The sequence below is a fragment of the Eucalyptus grandis genome, chromosome 10 (assembly GCF_016545825.1).
Source record: "Eucalyptus grandis isolate ANBG69807.140 chromosome 10, ASM1654582v1, whole genome shotgun sequence".
Lineage (NCBI taxonomy): Eukaryota > Viridiplantae > Streptophyta > Magnoliopsida > Myrtales > Myrtaceae > Eucalyptus > Eucalyptus grandis.
This window is the reverse complement of record NC_052621.1, coordinates 31298657-31315232: the sequence shown is the minus strand read 5'-3', so window position 1 is coordinate 31315232 and position 16576 is coordinate 31298657. Positions and strand designations below refer to the sequence as shown.

At 41.3% G+C, this 16576-nt stretch overlaps 1 non-coding gene across 1 annotated transcript; it reads right to left on the bottom strand.

The window, feature by feature from the left end:
* Positions 1–665: 665 nt before the first annotated feature.
* LOC104429496 lies at positions 666–15487 on the bottom strand. Its single transcript, XR_005546788.1, has 31 exons — positions 15416–15487; positions 15304–15342; positions 14055–14381; positions 13852–13935; positions 12653–12741; positions 12394–12569; positions 12005–12124; positions 11831–11914; positions 8167–8238; positions 7912–8025; positions 7498–7598; positions 7304–7397; positions 6799–6966; positions 6613–6702; positions 6374–6439; positions 6244–6300; positions 5922–6145; positions 5443–5578; positions 4408–4476; positions 4226–4285; positions 4003–4074; positions 3248–3295; positions 2926–3045; positions 2465–2530; positions 2205–2317; positions 2032–2113; positions 1847–1957; positions 1679–1774; positions 1548–1595; positions 1132–1200; positions 666–1009 (listed from the first exon to the last, which is right to left on the bottom strand). It is a non-coding gene; the product is annotated as an alpha-mannosidase (transcript).
* Between the last annotated feature and the right edge of the window lie 1089 nt (positions 15488–16576).

Below are 16576 nucleotides of genomic sequence, written 5' to 3'. Positions count from 1 at the left end.
AATGGTTTGAGAATGCTTTTAAGAAGAATATTGTGAAAGGAGTATCTTTATTATTGTGTTACGAATTGGGACACTTGGCCCTCTGGAGTGCTAAAAGTTGGCACAAAGGGATACTTAAATACCAAAAGTTACGAAAGTGACATTTAAGTGCCAAAATTGGAGCAAAATGGATCATTTAAGCGCCAATCCGGCCAAAATACTAACGTGGGCAATTTCTGGCGAAGTAGGTGCAAAATGGTGTCGTTTTGCATGCTAATGCGGCTAAACAGTGTCAAAATGACGTCGTTTGGTGGTGACGTGGTAAATAATTAAATTTTGAAAAAATAATTAATTAATTAACTTAAAAAAGGGGGAGGAGGAGGGAGGCAGCCGGCGGTGAGGGCTCACTGGAAAGGTGGGGGAGTGTCGGTCGGGGCCACCGCCCGCTGGGGCGAGGGCCAGCGACCGTCGCATGATGGAACCTGGAGATGGGCACCCTTTGTGCGGTCTGAAAGCGGAGAAGAAAACTGCAGTTGAAGAACATGATCATGTACATTTGAACTGGCGATCCCGTGGGCAAGTAATCGCTGAAGGTTGTTTGCTACTGACCAAGTAAATAATCTTCAAAACTCGGTAAGAAACTTGCGAAGGCTGTTGTCCGATTACTTTTGTAAGCTAGGAAGCAATTGAAGTACCGTTCTTCTTCATTAATACTATAAGTGCACTTGTTAAGGAAGGCCAAGAAAACTGCACTTAATGGTCTCCTCTTGAGCTAAATGGTTACCCTCTGGGCATGTATGAAGTTAATCGATTAGATAAAAAGTGACATTATGTACAATGCTTAGAATTTCAGCAAGAAAGTGCGAATTTCCATGGGACCAAGCTCGACAATGAGATCTAAGACGTCCACTGGGCCGCCTCTTAAGGGCGTCGGTTCTGCTGCTGCTTCCCCTTCGACTTTCCATGTCATCCGCTTCATTTCAGACTTCTCTTGGTTTGCAGACAGGCTCATTTCTTTTACTTCCCTTATCTGAAGTCAGTGATCACATATATCAATCACCAAATCATGTCATCAGTGTGACAAAACTACTTCGTCTGGTTGGCACATACTAAGAAGAGCAACGACATTGGAGCAGTAAAAGCTTTACATACCGTTCTTCCTGCGAACATCCTCTTCAGCTCGACTTTAGCCAAGGTCGAATATTCTGCATCTTCACCAGCCTAGATATTTTCACAAGCATAACGATGGAAATGAATAATACTGCGGTATACATCAATCGCCTCTCTTTGAGTGAAGACAGACAAAATCAATTATGAGTGTGTCAAATTGATGGAAAGTGTGGTAGTGAGTGAATAGCCTAAAAGAAATGGTTTTGTCAATCCAAGAGGCGATGCCTGCATTGTTGGACTACAGTCTCCTGTGGGTTTGTGAAGATCCTTAATTCTGTTGATTCCAGATCACGCGTGGACTTTCATATAATAGCCCCAATGACATCGCATTCAAATGAAATAGACTGATGAAGCTCTTTCTTTTTGGGCAAAAAGGGCAAATGAAGTCCCTTTCTCACCTCATAAAGATGTGCGAGACGTAGAAGTGCACTTCCATCATCCAATTCCTGCGAAACAGAGAGGTCAGTTAATCCCAAAAGGAAGGGGAGAGGAAGAGAGAGGGAGAGTATCTGAGATAACACTCAATTACCTGCAGAGTGATCAAAGCGACATTCTGAGGTAAACTGTAACTCGAATCCATCGCAGTCGCACTGGTAACATAAGAACCTGTCCATTCCTCCATCTTCTGCAGGGTCATTCAAAGCTCAGGTAAAGGCTTAAGCATGGACCCAAAAAAGCTAAGGCACTCAATCCCTACCTCATGTGCAAAAGCCAAAACTAAAGGCGAGTACACTTCTTGGCCAATAGTCCGACGCCAGCGAGCTCCGGTCCCGGGTTTGTTGATGCCTATGTAGTAGTGTCCTCGTACCTGGTCATACAACATCGCTTGGAAAAAATGAACGAGGAAAAACAGTTCTTCGTCCACAGATAAATGCAATGTACCGTTAGTCCTTTGCATGTGCTATTTGAAATGCACACCGTCTCGTTGGGAGGTCCAACCACACCTGTGTTATAGGGTATTTTCCTGGTGCACAAAGCAAGAGAAGTTAAAAGATTTGTAACACGAAGAAAGGAAGTAATGATATGGGGTGGAACACAGAAATGAGGTGCCAGACCTGTGAAGCATCAACTCTATTTGCCCATCTTCGATACTGGCTCCTCCAGCAGCACGATCCACTAAGACGGAGAATTCGGTTTTGTTGTCCATGGTGAAAATCCCAAGATTAATCTGATGGCATAGTGTTGGAGGAGAAGATCATGTTTAGGGCACAAACATATTCATGAGTCCAGGCTATAGGTTGATGACATTTCATCTATTCAAGGACCATATTATCGCTCGCAAGCATTTGCTATATCATTAAATTAAGGAACTTACTGGATAGTAATTTCCTGAAACAGGTTGGGTAACAGTGAGGGACCAATCTGGTCTATAATCTCGCACCTACAATAACGATTGTAAGCTTTCTGCATCAGCCTGGGACCATTGACGAGCAATCAAGATGGCTGTTGTATGAATAAACACTGTGACTAGAAGAGAATAATATGTTGTACGTCATTTCGGCTAAGATGTAACTTAGTGGATAATGAGAATGCAGATTCCAGGGACCATCTTTCAAACCAACTTTTCTTTTAAATGACATCTGAAATTTGAAATACTCGAAGAACATCATAAATTTATAACACTAGGGTAGTGTTTCTTAGGGGAGTGAGTTGAAAAACAATAGTAAGTCTAGCAAACTTTGCACTCCCCCTGCTTATACCAATATTCAGATTATCAGTCATGAATGTTATAAGGAAAGGTGGCATCCAATGAAAATCTAGGGTTTCGGAATTTACCCGTTTTATGAAATCCCTTCCATTAGAATCGGTGTAGAAGGTCTTCTCTGTGGCCATATTTGCCGTCATTTGTGTTATCACCTCCTTCCCAACTCCATCATCTGTTGGAATTGGTCAAATCTTCAAAGTTCAAAGCAAGAAGTCTTAGGAGAATTTCTTGGAGTTTTAAGAGGCTGATACTACGGAGACAGTAGTGACAATAAATCCATTGACTTTGCATGCAAAGCATGGAAAATCCAATCAAATGTTTTGTTGCATTACTCCGTCATCTGTAGAATATCACAGTTTACAAAAGAAAGAAAAATAGGGAAGGGCAGCTCACTGTAAATTCAACATCAGCATGCTCTTTATCCTTGTGTAATCTTGTGACCTAGTAAGGTAAATCAAGGTAAAGTCAGATGTCTAAAAACCAAGCCAGTTGACTCATGTGATGCCATTATGCTGGTCCAGATCTTCATAAGAAGCACTTCATTAGCGGCAGTTCATACCCAGTGAAAGAGTATATCAGTAGTGTCATGGTTTCTTGCACCAACTGTTCTGGAATGAAATTAGTTATTTGACATACTGAATCTAAATTTGCAATAAAAATGGGGCATAATAGAAGTAAATCAATTTCCATTTCTCTGACATCAAATCAAAACCCTTATAATAGTTTGTTTGCTAAGGGAGCAACGATGTTCGAGTACAAGACCAAACTTAATTACTGGATATCATCACTTGGATCAAACTTAAAAACTTAAGCTACTAATGGGAATGTCCAACATGCAATGAACAGGTCCCCTTTTTTTTTTTTTTTTTTTTTTTTTTTTTCTAGTTCTAGGATTCTGGTTAAATGAATGACATTTCCGATTAGTAGCTTAGCTATTCAAGCCAAATGTTAACTACTATGCTTCAGTCTAACTCTATGTTAAAACATCTACATTCTGGACATTTTTGGGTCCTTCAAGTATCTTGAGTTCTGTAAGCTGATGGGAACCAAAACCCATAGGTTCTAAAAAAGACAGTAAGGAAACAGGTAAGCAAATCATCAGGATAAGAAGAATAATGTGCTTGGACTTAATTTATAAGACAAATAACCTGATAGATCCATGAACTGAACTGCTGATGCACTTCATCAACTAGTGGTCCCCGAACAACCTTCAGGGGCACCTGCAAGGGTTGAAATGGGGGACAAACTTTTATGTGTCCAATCTTGTTGTTAAAATAGATTTAATGTACAATATCACTGAATGCAAGGTATTATTTAATGTTCCAAGAGTGAGCTGGAGTAGGCACAGCTGAGTAATGACAGGCTGCTTACTTTTCTTGAAACAATAGTTGGATGAGCCCCATTTGGACGGAAGATATACAAATTAGAAGCCTGCAATAAAAGAACTCTGCTGATCACTTGCAGCTATTTATCTACCATTCCTTGGTTTGTGCTGTGAAAAGGTCCACATTCCGGTCTGCATAGTATCATAAATCAAGCACAGAAAGATTTACCGGAGAATCATCTGTACCGCCGATGCTTGAGGAATAGTAGAGATAGCTTTGCTGTACTGGTACATCAACCTGGTAAATTTGAGTTGAATAACTAAACATTCTATGTAGTGAATTTGGCATAGCCACACAGTAGCATGTAAGAAACCATTGTGAATGCTCTGTAACGCAATCGAATAAGTAAAAGTGATGAAGGAGACAGAGTGTTATATAACGCAGGACATTGAATCCTTGTCAAACCCTGAAGAAAAGCTAATGTCATTATATGAATCAAAACATTTAAATTTTAGGAGAAGTTATCATTGTTTCGCTTTAGCCACTATAAATGGGCACTTTCTATTTGCTGATAGATTATATGACCCTTCAACCTAGAATTACACTTTCTTCTTAAGTCCTCAGAGGACAAAGAGGTGCTGGGAACATTGTAATATGAGAGATATTAAGAAAGTAGGTTCAGATGCCAACCAAATGAGATCCAATCCAAGAAGCAAAAGAAAGGCAGAATATTGAGATGAGATAGTGCTCTAAACAGAAAAGACGGATACAGCTGATCCTCAATGGAAAATGAAGATATAATAGGTACATCAAGCGTCCAAAAGTTATTACTTGGAAGACGTGATTGAAGCTAGAGAGCTGAAACAGCCAAGTTGCATTCCAGAATCCATTTCATCATAATAACTTGTTTGGATACCAGAAGATGTGTTTGTCAATAAGCAACGACAGCGGTGTGCATGTAAATTTTAGATTTCAGAGAAACTGGTGAGTGAGACATTCATAAACATACTTTTCGCAATACACAAAATAGGCCTTTTCTTAGAGCCAGTTACTTCGGCTTGTACAAAATCTTTGTAAAGAACAAGTTTTTGCTACAGAAAAGTCTCGAGTATGATTCTGGTCCAAAGAACTTTGAAGAAGTGGATGAGATTGATAATTTCAATGGATTTTATGCATGCACAGTGAAAAGGTAATAGAACAGTGAACACACTCTGGAACAAAATCTCGTTGCTATACAAAAACTGTAGCTTTCTCTAGACTCACCCCAGTTTTAGAATTGAACATCCGGACAAGTTGCCCGGAGGTTGACGAAAATAGCATCTTCAGATCACCTGGTCCAACTTCTATGGTATCATTCTGTGGATTGCCCAGTGTTGAAAGGAAACTAGTTTTACTTTCCCTGCATCATTTTGAAGCCCAAATGAGGGAAAGTAAAATTAACTGAGTCGACGTGGCCCTCTGACGACTTCAGAGCTGTGTCAAATTAATCGTCCTGATTGGTTTTACGGCCTTAGAACCATGCACTTCGAATGGATTCTGAATAGTTTTGGAGAACGTCTAGGCTCATCTCCATTCCTCCATGATGCAGTTCGGGCCATGCAGATTCTTAAGGTTTTGAATTTTGACTCATTATTCATTGTGCTTCCTGTTCACGTAATCTACTCTAGCAAGCCTTGGCAGATTATAAATATCAATCTCAGAGGCTTGAATGATTGTTGTCGAGAATCAAGTATGTCAAATACCAACCTTCTGTAGCTGCTTTAGAAATGAAGTATGTGTTCCAACCCAGCGGTGGTAATGAAACTTGAAATACAAGCCAGTACTTAGGGATCTGCTGTGGCGATAATCCCAAGTAGGCTTTCACATAGAAGTTCCTCAAGTTGATTGTGACATTATCCAAATTGATAAGTTGCGCTTCGACGGTATGTCCAGAAGAGTCACGGATGACGAAATTTGAATCAGTAACCTAGTGGACATTGTCATTGCCACATTATATCGAGGGGCAATTATTATTCTGTTGATGCATAAACTATTGGCACAACAGGAAAGAAGTAAAATACTCACGGGGATCCTTAAAATATCAGTTCGATTCCATCCAAGCGAATTATATGCTAGCACAACCTGATAAAGAAATTTTTTATTAGAACGTGCATATTTCTTTGAAGAATATACAGCATAAAACCCAAAAACTTACCAGACTCTTTCCGTCTGGAATATCTTCCTCTGTTGCTGGGCAGAAACTTATATTGAGTAAAGGGCACTGTAAAAAACGTGACGTAAGCAAGAGATGAATACAGGTCATCTTGAGCAAGTGAAACATTTAGTCTTTGGACAAAATTTAAGTCCCAATGAACCGACTAGCTTATATGATGGTTTGAAGAATGTTTACAAATCCTTTTTGTCGGAAATTGTAGGAATTGAATTAAAACTTACCTGGCTAAAGTTCAAAATAGGCAATGAGCACTGACCTCCTGGTTTCTTACTAACTAGGCAGGAGAGAGCATCATCAACAACAGCTTCTGCCTAATTGATTTTAGAACAAAGGCATATAGAGATTAAATGAGAGTTGGGAACAAAGAATCCTGAAAGGGCAAATTCAATGGGACTTCATTTTCTGACCTCAGAAGCTCCAATAGCTAGGCGCTTCTCATAATCATTGGTTGTGTGCTGTTTGGCAGTACCGGTGAGAGCATCGTGATGTTGCACTAATCCTAGGGCATCTCCGAGCCTGTAAGTGCTAGGACCACTGGACCTGCGCCCCACAAGAAATTCAAGTTGGCGCGCTGCCTATATAGACAAAAGAGAGCACAGTCATGGTGATGTTTAATGGTGCTATACTTAGTACATATGTGGGATAGATGATATTTGTCATAGAAGGAAGGGGGGAAAACACAATATCTTCTCAGATGTTCGTTTGAAGAATTAACCCTGCCCATGGCACATAAATAATTCCAAGACATCGCAGTTCATCCCTTTAGAAACTTAAGTTACATAGTTGTAAGCACGCATTGAATCCAAAATAATTTAAGTCATGAGCATTCTACTTGGCTTACAAAAGCGCAACAACATGAAGAGATATACTGTGTTCTGTTATGGTATGAGCTCCAATAAAGAGAAACAATACCAAATAGTATCCACTAAGCATCCTAACATATCCTTTCAGGGCTGGCCGGCTAGTAAAAAAGCCAGTCCAGTAGGCATCTTTTCTATCTGCATACCTGTACACAGGGGCAAGTGTCGGTCATATATCAAGTCGATGGTGTTTGAAATAGATATATCACATAAAGGCAACTGAGATGGGTAAAAAGAGATAGTTACGGTAAGTAATCGTCAGTTTTCAAAGGCCATGATACATTTGCTGCATTTTTGGCATCCATGTAAATAGATGGTGTAGAGTATAATGCATTCACCCGGCCATCCTGAGAGAGAAGAAATATCAGGAACAGGAAAAGAAAATTATGGCAAGTGCATTGGAAAAAAAAAAAGGAGAAGAAAGGGGCAAAAACATATCTCTACTCTCCAGAGTAAGCTTAGAAAGTGTCATTTTAAACGAAGTGTTATTTCAGACTAATTGTAGATCCTTTTATATTACATCTCAGAGAAAAAGATACCGGTGGAAGTCTCCAGATTATCTGTGACTGGAAATGAGCTTTGCCAAACTTCAAGTGTTTTGATGCATAAACACTCTCGTTTCACAATCATAAAAGCAAATAGTAAAGCAGGTAGTTTTACCTTGTTAACATAATGAATGAATTTGTCCATCTGCTTGAACCAAGACTCAGCGTACTGGTACACAAAATCATCACCCATGGTCCACATAATGTGATTTGTTCTTGTAACATTTGCCTGTTCATTGGGAAAAATGAGTTCCTGTATTTGTACCTCAATGATGTTTATTCGAATATAATTATTTGACAATGGTCAGTTTCGGTCTGAGACAAACCAAGATACAACAAACCTGTTGTCTGCAAAAAGCTAAGAATATACCTGTGTCATTGCAGCACCAATAAAATCATTCACTCTTTTTTCGACATTGTAGTCATATAGGAGATTATTGTCACACCCCGGACCCCGAGCGCGTGCCCATCCCTATCTGGTCGATAAAAATTTACGACTTCCCAGGACGAGTCGCCGACCCTTTCCATTTTATTGCACATGCGGAAGCGAAAAGAAATCCCCACGACGGTAATCATCTCGGGATAGAAAGGTAGGATAATAGATTCACAAACAAACATGCTTTTATATATACACTGAGTCATGCACAAAGGTCTCTCGGCCAAAAGACTACAAAAGGCGGCCTTCCAAAAAGAAGCGGTCCTAACTGACCTACGCTTCCAATCACCTCCTCTCAGCTCCAGGTCCTCCACTCGACGACCTTGAAAATGTTGTCCCACAACGGGGTGAGATATCATCTCAGCAAGTCTAAGCTCTAAACCCCAATTAGGAGGGAAATACGCCAAGAAGCGTCATAAGCACGCAATCATACAATCAAGGAGACTTACCTCGTCTCAGATCCACCCTGCAGGTCAGTACAATTTATCTCACAGATAACACGAGAGTATGAGCAACAAATAAGCTCCAGAAATTGAAACGCCACACTCAATTAATCATGCGTTCTTAGATTTGATCTCGGCATATAGTACGGCCTACTCTCAGTTCGGCGGTCTTCTGGCATTGCCAGGCATCGTCTCACCTCATTGAGCACGGCAACGTCTCTTTATCAGACGGCTTTCCCGAAGGAGCATAGGGTCCGGAATCAAGCTGCACCGGCTTCCCGTTGTCCAGGGGTATCCCAAATAGGGATAACGTCCAGCTTAACAGCCGGGACGATTTCTCATAACCATCACACGATCACTCAAATATGGCCCGGGGCACCGTACATTGCACTCAAATGCTTCAATTAAAATGGTGAGCACGGCCTTTTCTTATTAGAAATTCACATGAAATTACTCGTGTGTGGGTACACGGTCAACTTGATCCGAAAAATTGATATTCATTCTTTTTAAAAACCCACTATTTCATATAGTACTAAAAACTATTTTCGGTGTCAAAACCCGACACTTGGGATTTTCTGAATAAATATTGGAAATTCACAATTTTTGGAATTAAATACCAAAGTCAAATCAACACTCAATTTGCATAATTTAACATTCAATTGCAGAAATTAACCACACCATTGCAATCAGCACGAAATTCCGGTCAGAGACTATCTCGGCCTAATTTCCGGAAAAATAATTAATAATTAAATAATTACTGAAATTAATTAAATAAATCAATTTAAACTCTACAAATAATAACCTAGGCCAAAATCATTAAATTAATAACCAATACGGACTCGGAGAAATTCCCGAACCCTTCTAGATAAACAGTACAATTTATTTAGGCCTTAGCTAAATCATGCTAACCACCTAACATGCTCAATTAAATAATTTAATTTCTAATTTAATCTAACTAACCACCTAATTCCTAATAAAATAAATCTAACACCCCTTAAACGTTATTAACCTACTAAGCGAGTTTAGAGTATAAACTCACCGGTTAATTGCGGAAACCGGTTCACCGCGACAACGACGCGACGGCGGCCGAAACCTTAATTTTCGGCGGCGTCGACGAACTCTCGGACCGGGCCTAAAACGGGCCCAACAAATCTCAACCCAAATCTGAGATTTGTTTCCAACTTGGGCTGGGCTTCACTTGATTCGCGGGCTGAACTTCGGTGGACTTGGGCTTCAATTAACGCGGGCTTGGAAAGGCTGAGTTGAGCTTGAATTCAAGTGGGCCTTAAGCTTGCAATGGAATTGGGCCTGAGCCTGAATCATTTGGGCTTTGCTGGGTTAAACAAAATGGGCTTCTCTGGTTTCTTGGACGGGCCCAACTGCTGGGCCGTGAAATCCACTGGACTGAGCGCTGCCAACCGAAGCAGAAACGGAGCTGCAGGTCTTCGGGGCTTGCTGGCTTAGCTGGCGTCGAGCTGAAGGTGACGCTGGCGAAGACACAAACGAAAGATGGAGCAGGGAAGCAGCTGGCGGTGGAGTCTTCGAGCGGATGAAGTCCACGGCGTTAATGGGCTGAAGAAATCGAGCAAAGGGACTTCGGTGGTGGTGAGTCACGGACGGTGGCAGCTTCTGCCGTGAGCTGCTTCAAGGAGTTTCGGTGGGGTGTGGCTTCGGTTGCTGCACCCGGTGGTCAACTAAGGAGAGGGAGAGCTTGGGTTGTTGACCGATGATGGGGGCTTCGCTGGCGAGCTGGTGGAGAAGACGCGAGGAGGGGCAGAAAACGTGGACTGCTGCGGTCAGTTAAGGGAAAGATGAACTGATTTGTTGACTCACGTGCTGGCGTCGATGGAAGCAGATGGAGAAGCAGCTTCGGCCACTTGTTGGAGTCAACACACGGGCAGCTTGCTCGTGTCTTCCATTGACTGTGGGTGCTGGAACTTGCTGGCCAACACTCGGTAGAAGGAAGCAGGGCTCGCGGACGTGGAGAACAAGAGATGGTGGGAATGGCAGAGAGCGTGGGAAGGGAGCTTCGACAAAAACGAAAGAAAGAAAAGGACAGATGCAATCGGTCTTCAGCTCATCGCACGAAGGGAGAGAGGCGGTGGAGAGGCGTGTGAAGGAAGCCAAGGAGGGGCCCAATTTTGACAAACCTTAGCCATTCCATTAATTGGATGTCCCCTATTACTTTCCAATCAATTATCCACCAAAATAACTCAATTTAAGTGCAAAATTCCATCCCCAATTATTGATCCGAATTTCACTAATTTTTAGGATAAATTCCTTCACTCAATTTCCCAAATTGAGGTCAATCTTGATGAAGAAAAATCGAACGATTTTCTATAAATTCGTCGCTCCATGGGCTTGGCTTAAGTCAATTTCCATCAATTTGGGCCCCCATCCGAATTTTCCGTGATTTTCCGTAACGTCCGAATCAATTTTCCGCAAAAATCCCGGAATCTCTGAAAATTCCTCGGAGAGTGAGTCGACGTTCCTAAAATAGCTTGTGACACCTCAGAATTTTCAATTTCTGAAATCGGGTTCAAATTTGCGGTTATTTTCAATCCGGTGCGCTTTTAGCGTGATCTAGTCTACCGGATAACTTTTAGGAATTTTTGGTGCAATTGACCTGTGATCGATTTATCTCGAGTCACAAAGTACATCTTCGACCCATTAGCAACTCTCAGTTGTCGTGAAAATCTCGAGGTTTGATTACGGACAGGGTACCAAAACGACGAAAATCAATTTAGTGTCGATCGATGAGAATTTTTCAATCAAGTGGAATCACCCACAATTTGATCACATATCTCGGTCGAATCGACCTATCTTTGATTTACGATCGATCTCGACAGTGCCATAATGACCCTTGCAGATCAACACGGTTGAGCGATCGATTCTTGGTCGAATTCTCAAGTCCAATTGCATTTAGATTCCTAATTGTTTCCCCGGATAGTCCGGTTATCTCGTGAATGATCAGCTCGAGAGAATAGCACTATTAGCGTTTCGATGAAAGGCCCGATTTATTTAATCGAAAACAAGTTATGAAAATTCAGGCTGTCACAATTATTATCCTGCAGTTTGAATATCTCAAATGTGAATTTGTCTGCCACAAAAAAGAAGCTTGAAAGTGATTAATTTGGTTGAATAACAGCACACACCTGAACAGGCTCAAAATCATTAGACACTTCAAAATTAAAACCTTCCGGTGGACTATAGTGAACGGGAAATGCATTTGCAAAAATCTACAAAGGCACAGACAAGCACATGATATTAATCTTTGGGGTGAAGTAACCAAGGAAAATGAAGGTAATGAGGTTGAGTCTGTTTCAAACCTGAGATGAGGAACCAAATGTTTTAGACCCACGCCATATAACCTCGAGAGATTTATCATTCTTGCGATTCGCTCTGTCTTGATAGTCAATCCTCGCAAAATGCATTGAATCAAATCCAATCTGCAAAAATGGTGATGATCCTTTGATAGGAAATACAACTCAAAGCATGGAAAATTTATTGGGAAAAAGACCATGCCGAGCAACTCTTTTTTCATTTAATGACATAGAAAGTTAGACAACATGATACTTCTCAAAGTCTAATATGGTTGCATCATAGTGTGCAGACATCAAAAACAAAAATAAAATAACTCAGAGCTACACTTAAGACTGATTGGAAGGTGAAAACAGAAAAGGTCGACATGGAGAAAACCTTAGATAGAATCTTCTACCTCAGCTCCAAGTAGGTAAGCTTGCATGGCAGAATGTCCAAATGGATCAATTTGCCATCCAACTCGAGGGAACTTTGTTGAATTGTGACTTTATCAGGCCATGACCCAGAGTTGTTTGGTCAATCATGTCGATGTAATGAGTTGTTGCCTCGTCATGCATACACCATCCGCCATTTCTGCAAATTGCCAACATTACTGTCAGGGCAGTAATAGTGCATAAATTGCCATAGACCCCGTTAAATGCTTACTGCCTGCATACATGAATTCAAATTGGCCAGCATTCACAAGTTTCCTCACTTGCTCTTGTGTTTCTGGACTTTGCTCTAACCACCATCTTTGGAAGAAAGCCTATCAAGTCATGAAATTCGTTAGTTACTCTATCAAGTTAAACTCGTTTGTAAGTGGACAGTGGAGGGAATGAGTGAAGGCCTGACATGAAGAAGCTACAGCATAAGAACAACTGTTTGTTCACTGAAATTACAATTGTTTAACAATCGTGAGCAAAAATTAGTGAGGTACACTTTAAAAGAAGTAGAAGTTGGCTATGATCTGCATCTATCAAGATAAACAAGTATTACAAAGTGCATTATCTTACAAGCATAGCAAAGTATACAATTTCTTGATAAGTTAAATCTATTTTGGTTAAATCACATTTTTCTCTACTCTCTTTTTCCTTTTTGGCCTCAATTGAGGGTAATAGAAGAGGACTCTGAGAATAAGCAATTAAGGGGCATGAACTGACGCTGATAAGATTAAGAGAACCAGTATGCAAGTCCACAAGAATATAAATGCAAAAGTTGTGTAAAGATTGCATAGTCTTAGGCATCAAATTTTTCTTCTGTGTTTAGATTATTGAATGCCAGTTGTCTTTACTGCAGAATAACAATCAATATTCACGGAGAAAAAATGGTAACAGGTACTATCAAATGTAGTGTTCATGAAGCATAAAAGACAGGAAGCATGTGGCTACATAATCTCAAAGGTTCATCTTGCCGAAGTACATCTTCATTTTGCAACATGAAATTAGAAACGAGAATCATGTAATGGCCATTTTCAAGTTAAGTGGGACTGTAATGGTGAACTTCAATATCTTCTGTCCAGTGTGTCTTGGTGGCATGCCTGGAGGTTCAGTTGCTCTTCTAATGCAATTGTATTGCACCATTGCACAAAGATTTTGACTTCGTTATAGGCCAAACCGGTCAGTGTCTTCAGGTCATGCATAATGGATTTGCGGATTTGTCAACCATAAATATGAAAAGGATTAATATCACGAATGCCAATTGGATTGAAGTTTGACCACAATGCTTTAGACCAGCGGAGTCGAGCTGATCAACTAGATTCAAGCCTGAGAAATTGACTGATTGCAGAGAACTCAAAGACATGGTTTGTAGCTGATCAAAACAGAAACGAGCCTTCAGATATATGCATCAGAGACAGTCTAAAATTAACAGAATATACCATCTCGGCGAACACAAACTTCCTGTTGGGATCTCGCGCCAACGCTTTGATGACGGAATCAAGCACATTCTCAACGCAAGCACCCTGAACAACCAGTAACACACATAAGAACATTTTGCCATTCACATCACTGCATCATTATATATCAACTGAACAGTATAGCCGAATTTCACTCTGCTGTTCGAACCCAAAAATTTAAGGACCTGGATGGAGTTATTTGAGCCAACATAGTACTGATCGATGGTCTTCAACCATCCGACGTCATCGTGGGAATGTGGGACCAAATGCACGTTCAACTTTCCTTCGACAGCCCCAGCAACAGTGTTGTACTTCACGTAAGCTCCATCCACTCCTCCATACAACCATGCGACCTCCAAAATCACAATCACAAAACAAGAAGCCACAAGAGTACCCATTTCAGCAACCCCAACTACTCTCTCTTTCTCTCTCTCAGTGACTGTTGCCTTGAAACGATTGATAAATGGTGAACTCACCCAAAGGTTGGACCAATGATTGAGTGATGGGTGGATCTCCGCCGGTTATATTGGACTTTAATGGACGGCCTGTAATTCATAGCGGTGTGTGTAGGATATTGACTCTTGACTGTGATTTGGCACAGATTCTGACCAAGTCTTTTTGCTTCATTCTCTCTTTCTATTAGTTAGAAGTGCAGAGATACTTCCTTTGTGTTGGTGCAATCATTCAATAATTCAGCAAAAAGACTTGGTCAAAGTAAGAATTAAAACCCAGTGAGGCCAAAGTAAGAATTATGCCCCGGATTCACTTGTTTACGCAAACGAAACGAAAAAAAAGAAAAAAGAAAAAAGAAAAAAGAAAAAAGAAAAAACGATCTTTTTCGATAAAAATGATTGTGTCCGGTCCAGTTATGATGGTCAGACTTCCTCTTTATAAACCTCGGCAAAGATCGAACACGTACTCATCGAACTTCATCTCTATCTATATGCAAGTCGGACCGCACTTTTCAACAAAAGAAAAAAGCAATCGTCCCGGGTATTCGACATGCTCGTAAAGGTGATCTTCTATAATTTCAGACAAGGGTGTTGAGATATGCGAAGTGCGATCTGACAAAAACCAGTATAACAGTACTAAAACAAGCATCTCCATTGAAAAGAAGTGGTCGCTGTGGGGACTTCGTCCAAGGCCAAAAGACGGGACGAAGCAGGCCAAGGATGACAAAACGAAAGAGACAACTGGCAAGGGACGTTCGTTGAGACATTTGTCTGTTTCTTTTCGGAGCGGGATGAGGATACTGACTGACGCTCGTTGAGATTTTTCGCCATGGTCACTTCTGAACGTTGCTCGCTTATCTTGAATATTTTTTTTTTCACTGATAATCAGTCTGTCCATTATATTAATTTTCTTCACTGATTTTAGCCTCTCTAATTTTGTTTCTTATTATTTTTTTTTTTAAAAGATGAATAGAACCCTTACCTTGGCAACATCGCTGTAATTCGGCAGCTTGAACACACACTGACATCGAACATGAGATGTTCCTAGGTAAGTTAATATGTTCATTTTCTTAATCTCTCACAACTAATGCAACCTGGAGATGGGCACTCCTAGGGTAGTCCAAAGCAGAGAAGAGAACTGCCAGGAAGGACACAGTTCTGTACATTTGAACTGGCGATCATCTGGGCGAGTACTCATTAAAGATTAACGTTGGACGAGTGCTCGCTGAGAAACTTGTGAAGGCCATTGTCCGATTGCTTTAATAAACTAAGCAAGTAATTGAACTACCATTCTTCTTCATTGATACTGTAAGTGCACCAGTAAGGAAAGCCAAAAAAAACCTGCACTTATTGGTTTTATCTTGAGCTAAATGGTACCCTTTTGGGGCACTGGATAAACATCTTTATGAAAAAAAGTGTTTGAAAGAGACTTTGGAAGTTAATTGATTACATAAAACGAGGCATAACGGACAATGCCTAGAATATGAGCAAGAAAGTACGAATTTCCGGCGGGAGCGAATCCGACGGCCTCGAGGATTTCAGCTTAACGACGTAATGGCGGCTATGCCCTGGCGAGGTTTAGGCGTCTGAACAGAAGAGCATCCGACAAGAGATTTCGCGGGCTCCTCCACGTGTCGGGATCCGGACCGTCCAAGAGCTTTTTTGGGGGGCGGGGGGAATCCGACGGCCCCGGAGGATTTCAGCTGAACCGGGAGGGTCCCATCTCCCCTACAAATTCATCTCATTACCTCCCTCATTTCCTCTCAAAAATCGTTGGCAAAAGATTAATTCATTCTATGTTACTTAGAAAAGCACTCTGTCCTCGTCCTGATCCTCGGCTCGGACATGCGCGATCATGGCATTCTGTTGGCCCACAGGGTCTGCGGATCACGCGGATCTGGCTCATCGTTAAACAACGGGCCGTGCACCTTCCAGTGAATCCAAATCCAATCGCGCTGTTCGTTCCGACCCATTGTTTTTCCCGCAAACCCAGTGGGCCTCGTCCAAACCCATCGCCACGATAGGTGGTCGGGCTTTGAACTCGAGCATGATTTTTTTTTTCATTTTTTTAAAAGGACTAGGACATTAAGGGGATAACTTCTTCTATCTTCTATCTTCTTTTCGCCACAAGAAAAGAAATCTCGGGCGCGCGAAAGGGGGAATGGCGGTGTCACTCCCGGGCTTCGCCACCGTGACGACTCTGCTTTCCGGCGAGCTCTCGTGTGCGGGAGTGAACATCCCTCGCGCACGCTTCC